Source organism: Manduca sexta, unplaced genomic scaffold (genome assembly GCF_014839805.1).
Source record: "Manduca sexta isolate Smith_Timp_Sample1 unplaced genomic scaffold, JHU_Msex_v1.0 HiC_scaffold_776, whole genome shotgun sequence".
Classification (NCBI taxonomy): Eukaryota; Metazoa; Arthropoda; class Insecta; order Lepidoptera; family Sphingidae; genus Manduca; species Manduca sexta.
Genome location: NW_023595601.1, coordinates 1 through 8,812, shown reverse-complemented (window position 1 = coordinate 8,812; position 8,812 = coordinate 1). Strand labels below are relative to the sequence as shown.

At 34.2% G+C, this 8,812-nt stretch overlaps 1 long non-coding RNA gene across 1 annotated transcript; it reads left to right on the top strand.

Annotated features, from left to right (window-relative positions):
* The first annotated feature begins 394 nt into the window (after positions 1-394).
* LOC119193596 lies at positions 395-4,425 on the top strand. Its single transcript, XR_005113992.1, has 2 exons — positions 395-506; positions 3,410-4,425. It is a non-coding gene; the product is annotated as an uncharacterized LOC119193596 (long non-coding RNA).
* The last annotated feature ends 4,387 nt before the right edge of the window (positions 4,426-8,812 follow it).

The following is an 8,812-nucleotide window of genomic DNA, read 5'->3' as shown; positions in this document are numbered from 1 at the left end:
CTATAACCAATATGGGCGACTGGCGATGGATAATCGTCTCTATTGATAGCCTACTCTCTGCATTAACGTTGTTCCATTTACTATCAGATGCAAATGGATTAATGTGCCTACATAAAGAATAGACATTATATTCATGGCTCAGTAATACTTAATATAATTTTTGAATTATTTTTTTGGAAGTCCTTAAACATTTGAACAGTTTTATGTAATATAAACTTTATTTGAGTATGTGTAACGTACATATTATAATCCTTTTAGAGGAGTGAATGAACCCTATGTCATAATAGCCAGGCGTCATCTGCATTTGTAATTACAACGGGTATTATGACGTCATCATCAAATGAGTGTATTTTGTTTAAATAAAATTGTTTTGTTTCTATCCTTGTCTAACACGAGGATCTAATATTCCTATCCTTTTCAGACATCGTGATCCCGTCGCTGCTGATAGCGGCGCTGTTCATCGGAAACGCGTTCATCGTTCTCATCATATACAAATACCGGAAACGGTCAGTTGACGCTCATTTGACTTTGTAATGTTGGATCTATTGCATGATGTCATTCAATTTAAAAGTATTTTAGACTATAGAGTAGGATTTAAATGCGGACGCTGTGTTCTAAATGCGAATTATTTGTAGTTCTAGTTCTTTTTAAAAAAATATATGAGTGAGATTTAAAAATAGAACTGCGGCATGTTATGTTTTTAAACAGTATAATTTCATTTCAAATCAATTATTCTTAGAAATTGATATTTTTTCTAAATAGTAATTAAAAATATTATATTTTTGTTTGTTTCCCATTTAAAAAAAACACCTTTTATGAATTTGGAACCACGAACCACAGCGAGACTTTCCAAATTCAAAAATACATTTGTAAACAAAATATGACACTGTTCGATATACGTGCCAACATGAAAAACATGGCACATGTATAATGGATGGTTGCTAATAAGAACACAGCCACACATTATGGGTCAGTTAGTGGCGATGTCAGTGACCGATTAGCGGCCGGCGAGGAACTCGACCCATTAGCGTTAATTTAGTGTGTTAGTTAAACATTTTTAACCGACTTAAAAGAAGGTTATTAAAGTGTATGTTAGGTGCTGTGTTATGATGAAGGAAGCAAAAGGTTAAATGTAATATTTTTAAAATATTTCTGACCAGTAATTATACTAAATATTTTTTTGGTAACTTATTTTTAATTATAAACGATAATTCGTAGTATTTTTGGTAGCATAAAAAGTATGGTTTAAACGTTCCAAATTATGTCTGTTATTGGGTCAATTACTTAAAACAAAAATATGTGATGTGTTTATTGTGATTAGAGTCTATTGATTAATAAAATTACTATTACCTAAATGTATACAGAAAGTAGGTATGTATGTTAGTCATTGAATGCCATAATTTATGTGATGTAAGTTTGTACAGGCGGTTACAAGGTATTACGGATTGATGACATTACGATATTAGTACACTTCAACACAAAAATAATTTAAGGTTATTACCAAATACCTATGTGCCTGATAGAAATATTCTTCGAGTTTCTCTTTTAATGATATATTGGGTACTTACTGCCTACAGAATACGAAAATGGGTAAACAAATTTTGACCGTATCGCCTGTATATAAGGTTGAAAATACAGTAGTTGATAGTTGATTTTTTTTTATCCTAATAGTTTTTTTTTTATTTTATTCACTTATTTTCCTTTTTTCTTAGGCAAACCGAGCTTGATATAAAAATTTAACTGAAGCAATTACCGGGTATGTATTAAATTTAATTTTAAGTTATATTCATCGTATCATTTCATTTGTTGATTTTTATTTTTTGGGAAAATTTTATCATATTTATTGGTGTTTCCTTTAACCGGGCGTCTTGATCTCCTGTTTTTATAACCTATCTGGACTATTTCATCTCATTTTTTTTACTAATACATTTGTTTAAGTAATCCTTGTTTAGACTGACAAGTTGATTTCTCCTAAGTAAACTATTGTATTGGAAGACAAATATATATTTTCACGTTTTTAGGGTTTCTTTATCTATCTCATTATTTAAAAAGATACATAAAGAAATGAATAATCGTGGAACGCAGAAAAGTAATGTAATTGCGATTACTAATCGTAATCTCGATTAACGATTGCAATTTATGTGAACATAATCGAATTGCATTATAATCCGAATTACAAGACTATAAAAGTAGTCAATTACGATGAGAGCGGTGTAGGAACACTGATATCATTTTTATTAGCCTTACATCTATTCGGATGATTTAAAAAGCGTTAAATACTGGAGGTTGTTATTTACTTTAACACATGGGATTCTTGCACCCCCCCCCTCGGCAACCATGCTTTAACAAGCTATTTATTCGGCTTCAATGATGGGTACACATAACTCACTTTTCCAAACATATTACAAAAATATTTGGACGAATTTTTTTGTCTGTCGCTTATTTGACTTTAATCTAGCATAGGATATCGAGTCCCGGGCAAATAGTTTCAGAAAGTCCACACATGACGGTCAGAACAAACATAATCGCTCTTATTACCTTTTTAATTTAGTCTATTTCACTTATTAAGCCAAACACAAAAGCTCTATAACATTGAACGAAAACTGAATACAAATTACCATATAACAAAATCCTCTTAATAAAATCTAAGTGAAATAGCTTATAACTATGTCTGAGCGGCGTTTAAGCCAATTATCTCTCGGAGCCAGATAAACGCGTATTATTCCCGCACACAATTCAACCTAACTTCTTGCATGAGGAAACTTTTTGTGTAAGGATTGTGGGGCATGGAGAAGATATAATATTCCTTCGTTACAATTTATCGGTATTTTTGGATTTATTTTTTAACACACATCATCACGCATTTTATCCCCGACGGGGGTATGCAGAGAGCGCAACCAGGGCACCCATTTTTCGCCAAATGTGTTCCGTCTCATAGAGGGCGAGCTTATTGCCATATCGGACTCTAATTCCAGACTCCGGGCTGATACTGAGCAGAAAAATCAAATATTACGTAGTCCGACCCGGGATTCGAACCCAGGACCTCAGAGCGCTGTCGTTCCATGCATGCAACAACTACGCCATCGAAGCAGTTTATTTTAACCTTCTTCCAAAAGAAGTCTTGATTCGTGTGATTGTATTTCTCATTATCATGGTGTGAAACTCATTGGGATTCATTCCAAATGACCCAGGATCAATTGGATATGATAGGCGGGTATTATTGTGGCTGTTGAGAGACGCAGCACTTGATGGTTAATAAAATATTATTGGGATTATACTGTGATTAGCAATTTATTTTTGGCTTGATACCACCAAATATACCCTACAAACAAAAATAACCTTTGTCTCCACATTAAGGGGGTGATAAAAAAACGAAAATTGAATATAAATTTCTCATTTTTTTTCACAGAAAAACCGAAGACCTGGAGGACGAGTTCAACACCATTCCACTCAGCGTCAACGGCAATGTGCATAGTGCGGGCAACGCGGTTTAGTTAGGAGAAAGTTACACACCGACTGGCGGCGTGGACAGCTGTCGAGCGTCTGTTTAAACGCTGGGGAAAACGCTGCGTTTTTTTACACGGAACTAATTAATATGCTTCTGTTGAAGGTTTTATCGGTTTTCGAAATATCTGGAGCTCGAACAACTAAAAAATCCGTCTCCTTTTAATAATTGCGTTTATGCGGCCATTTAACAATGTTAGGAAATGCAGCGTTTTCCGTAAAAGACATTTATTCGTAATTATGCTCTCTTATAAACTAAATCCCCAGTACAGTGGCGTCTGGTAAAGGAATGGGAGATATTTATTTCTTCGACGAATGTTGTCACGTATGCTGTATAAACGCATTTAGTGTTAGTTTTACACCTATAAATATATTCTGCATGTTTTGTGTCCAAAATAGATATGTATTAGACGTGTAGAAGCCCCATTCCTCAAATAAAACTGTCCGTGTCCATAATTTTTCATCTTGGAAACGCTTAGCGTTACTAATATCCAATAAAATCGGTGTGTAAAAATGTTTATTATCGGGCGCGGGTTTTCGACCGCGCGGCCGAGCGTGTCGTCGTCAGCTAACCGCCGCCTTAGGCCTTAAGTTACCTTATTTATTTGTTAATTTACTAGAGCGTGGGTCATCAAATGATGTAAGCAGTAAGACGTAGTCAATCCTCTCATGTCTTTCTTAAAGTATTAGATATTAAGTAAGGACTGATATTGATATGAAGGTACTCGAAATTTTCTAGATTTTTCCATTTTTGTTGCAGTCACCGCGAACACTAGTGCGTCAATTAAGAGCTTTTGATAGGAAACGGATGTAGAATGTACTCGTGTTTACTTGAAACTAATTTCTCGACATTGTTAATGTTTTTGTATGTATTGGCAAAATCTGTATAAATTCTGTAATGAATAAAAACCACTATCTTTATTGTTGTTTTATTTGTTCAGACAATGGATAATAAAAGTGTGTTAAAATACAGGTGTGGATTAATATTCGGACTATTTAAAACGCACATCACTCTTTTATCCCCGGAGAGGTAGGCAGAGGTATAACTAGGGCACCAACTTTTCGCATGTGTATTCCGTCCCATGATGTGATAAGACAATGAACCTTTGCACATGTTCAAACATTTTCTATTGCCGTTAACGCTCATTTCTATTGGTACAAACACACTGGTACGGCGATACAGACGCTTTGCAGTCGAACGTATGACAATACAGAAATCTCTGCGTTTTCACCAGGGCCCTTATTCTGTACGATAGTGTAAACGCGTAACGCGGCCGTGTCATGTTATCTTCGAGAAATGTGTGTGGAATGGTATTCTGTAAGCCAAATTTCTATAGTCCTAAACATGATGCGTTGTGTTACGTCCTTGTTACACACTGTCACAATAACGTGCGGGATAGAGGATAAGGCCCCAGGCTCTTCAACAGTAATAACCTCTCCTTCACACCCTTTTCTCACAGATGCTGTTGAGAGTTGTTTATTTTTCTGTATAGCATGACCTATCGCTCTACTGCACAGATGTATGCATGCTTTGCGCAGAAATAATATCAGCACTGTATTATACACTGTCCCACTGCTGGGCACAGGCCTCTAGTACTGAGTGGAAATAGGATATAATCCAACACGTTTCACTGGTCTAGTGCGGATTGGCAGACTTCATATACCTCCAAAATTCTTATAGAGAACTTCTTAGTTATGCAGGTTTCCTCACAATGTTTTCCTTCACCGATAAAGTAACCAATTATTCACAAAGAATATACACATAACACGCGGTCTTTCGTCTCGGCAGTCAGTTCCACTCCCAACTAGGCTACCGTCGCCTTTATCAACGCAATTAGCTTTAATTAGTTGCCGTGCTCCGTGAGCTCCGTAGCATAAGACCGCCCAAGAAGTCGGGGAAACAATGTATCTAGTTGAAAGACAGTATATTTGTATCTACTGCATTATTCTATGATAGGTAAAGCCAGACCAGGAAAATTAAATACCTCGCCATGTAATCATCATTATCATCAGCCACATAAAGTCCACTGCTGAACATAGGCCTCCACCAAAGATTTCCAGACGGACCTGTCGAAAGCGGTCTGCATCCAACGTATTCCTGCACTATGTAATATATGAAACTTATTTCATGTTCTGATAACGTTAAAACGAAAAAGCAAAAATGTGCCCAAAGCAGCCATCCATTTCTTGGTCAAGGAATACCAGAATATTTATTGTCGCCAAGCATTGTGGAAACACTGGATACTGTTTTCTGATTTCAAGTTTAACTTAATTACAGGATATTATGAGGCATCTCATGTCTCAGAGTGACGAGGGCAAAACGTAGTGCTTTGTAATCAAACGTCCAACATAATGCTTTTGATTCAACATTCAGGTGGTGTTATTACTGTTTATACACAGTCGTTCTTACTATCAGACGACCGTCTCGCTCGTCTCGTCAAAGTATAAATATACTCCAACAAGTCCAGTAAATGTGGTGCAAAGATAAAAAAAAAATTGTCCGCATCGAAGTGATCAGTTAGGTATCAGTTTTTGCCCGGTCATCATAATAAATTTAATTTGTGCCCGTTATCGAGAGCAGTAATTAAAATTTCAATCGCCTCGCTTCCTTCGTCAAAGGTTGGCTGTCGAAGGCTTTAATCAAAGTGAATTGTACAATATTAATTTTCAAGAATAATTTATTTCGAGTTTTATATCTTTTTCTTAATCGAGTTTAGTTAAATTTGCTGTCAGCTATCGTGAAAATTACTGTGGAGGTTTATTTATTCTTTCATGTTCGTTGACACAGCGGGTAGGAAATCAACTTGATCAATCGAAGAGTGTTGCCATCTTAAGTCACCGGAAAATTAGACTTTTAGTTGTTTCTAGTTTTTTAAATAATCATTAGAGGTTTAGGTAAAAAACAATTGAAAAAATTATAACCAAGCTTTAACGGTATAAAATGAAATTGCAATTAGTAAAACAATTTTAATATTATCCAATCATACTCGACACTATGTTTCTTCACTCATAGTGAATATCAGCCTACATATGAATTCTGAACAGTGAGCTCAGAATGTGGCAAAAGAAATACGACACGACTCCGTGTTATTGTGATTGGTTGAGAGAGTAACGCGTGACTGACGCATTGGTCTTTCGACCAATCAGAAACGTCAAAATTAAACGACATCGACGTACGAGTTTCGTTTTTTGAGGTTTTTTCGTTTTTTAAGCGGGCTGATCTTTAAATCATAAGCAAAAATACATCTTCACTTATATTATTTTTTAAGTTAAAAAATTATTTGATTTATTAAATGACAATTTGCATCCTGTGACTTAGTAAAAGCGAGTTAAGTTCTTACCTTACGGTAAGTGATTATAATCGTCGAAGAAAACCTCAAATTTCCGAGAGTACGTTTTCGCTGATACGTATTTTTTAAACGAAAATCTTTGACCACACGCAACACCATCAAAGCTGCTATATCAGGTCGGTTTTTGAGATGGTTTCATCATCGGGGTGAAGCTGTGGTTTCTATTTTTTTCTGTGAGATAGTTTCATCATTGGGAGCTGTGGTTTCTATTTTAACATAACTTTACATTACATCGACGATACATAAAACAAATTGCACGTATCGCCTTAGAGTGCGTTTTTACATTAATATTTAAGCACTCATAAATTTACTTTATCGTAGTTATCTCTCTTATTCAGTAGATAATCCTAGTCAGCCAAATGTTATATTTTATACGATGAAATATCTATACGCTACAAATAAAAAAATACTGCTGCATGGATAATAGTCTCATCATTTCACTTTTGAGTTCGGTCAGATTATTTTAATTATAACGTATAATTCACCCCTTAATCATAGTTTGATTGAATTAATTTTCAAGAATCAGTGCCTATTTCATTCTAAAACATTCTATGAAAAGAAAAAATCAAAAATTGACATTATAAATAACTTATACTGTAAGTATCAAAACAAAGTTATATTAAGGCGATACCTCATGGATATTTCGGCCTTTAAAATTTAATATGACGAAATTTTAAAGGCCGAAATATCCATGATTATTAATTATTTTTACGTTTTTCTTTCAACTGCGAGAACTAATCACTAACTAGACGTGAATTTAAATTCTTTACTTGCCAATACTTGTTTAGTTACCCAGATTAAAGGTGAAACAAAATGTATGAAAATGGACCTTGAGGTATCGCCTTAAAGAGAACAAAAATTAGTTTCTGTCTTTCAAACTCGTGATATGTTAAAATAAAAATGTCGGCATTATCATATTAAGTCCTCCTTTATACTCTTTGTATATAAAGTGTAATAAATAAATAAATAAAATAGTTGGAGAATTTTGCACGGATGCGTTTCACTGCATGTAAATGATAAACTTGTATCCTCAAGTATTTGAATATTGTTTTAAACATGTAGCTTTATCGTCTCTTTTAAGAATAACTTGGGATTTTTGCATGAATACATACAATAAAATAAAAAAAACACGGATATTTTAATGATTTACAATATTTATCTACATTCAGCTTGCCAGGAAACTATTAGAAAATTGCTATAACATTTTTGACAAGGTTTTGTATTTCTGCTATAAAAACTAACAGTAAAAAACTTAAATGACTTTGTCTTTATAGCAGTGGCAAGAATTATTTTGCATCTATCAGGTTTTTAAATAACTAATAACCTCCACACACTTTCTTAAAACTATAAAGATCTACAATGTTAGGAAAAATGTGTGGCTTTCGAGTTGAAGGAATAAGAACATCATGAAGGCATGTATAGTAGCTAGATATTGAGTGATTTCACTGACAGTACGAACCTTAACTGAAACTCCAATTTATGTCAGTTTTCTACTATTAATGTAGCATGTTCAAACATTTCTGATTGAACTATAATAATAGTGGTTAAACCATGGCCCTACCAATATAAAGACAATTTCTCACACGAACAATTTTCAAGACAATATTGTAATAAATAATATTGTGAAGCTAAATTTAATCTTTATTGAACAGCAAGTCTCAAAGGAACAACCGTGCCGTAAGACGCTGCGTTTGTTATTGGCGATCGAATACTTAACTAATTAATTGCTGGAAATAATTTATGCGATAAGTCATAGTAATTTTATATGAAAATTTTGTAAATTACATTTGAATTCAATTTTGAACCGCGTAAAGTGCAATTTAGATCGATAGGAATGCGATCTCTTTTATCTCAACTATGTGAATGAAATCAAACATTTATAAGTTAGTACACGTCGTTTTTTCCGCATAAAATTCCAGTTAATCAGTCACAGAGAAAGAAGGTAAAATTAAGTATAA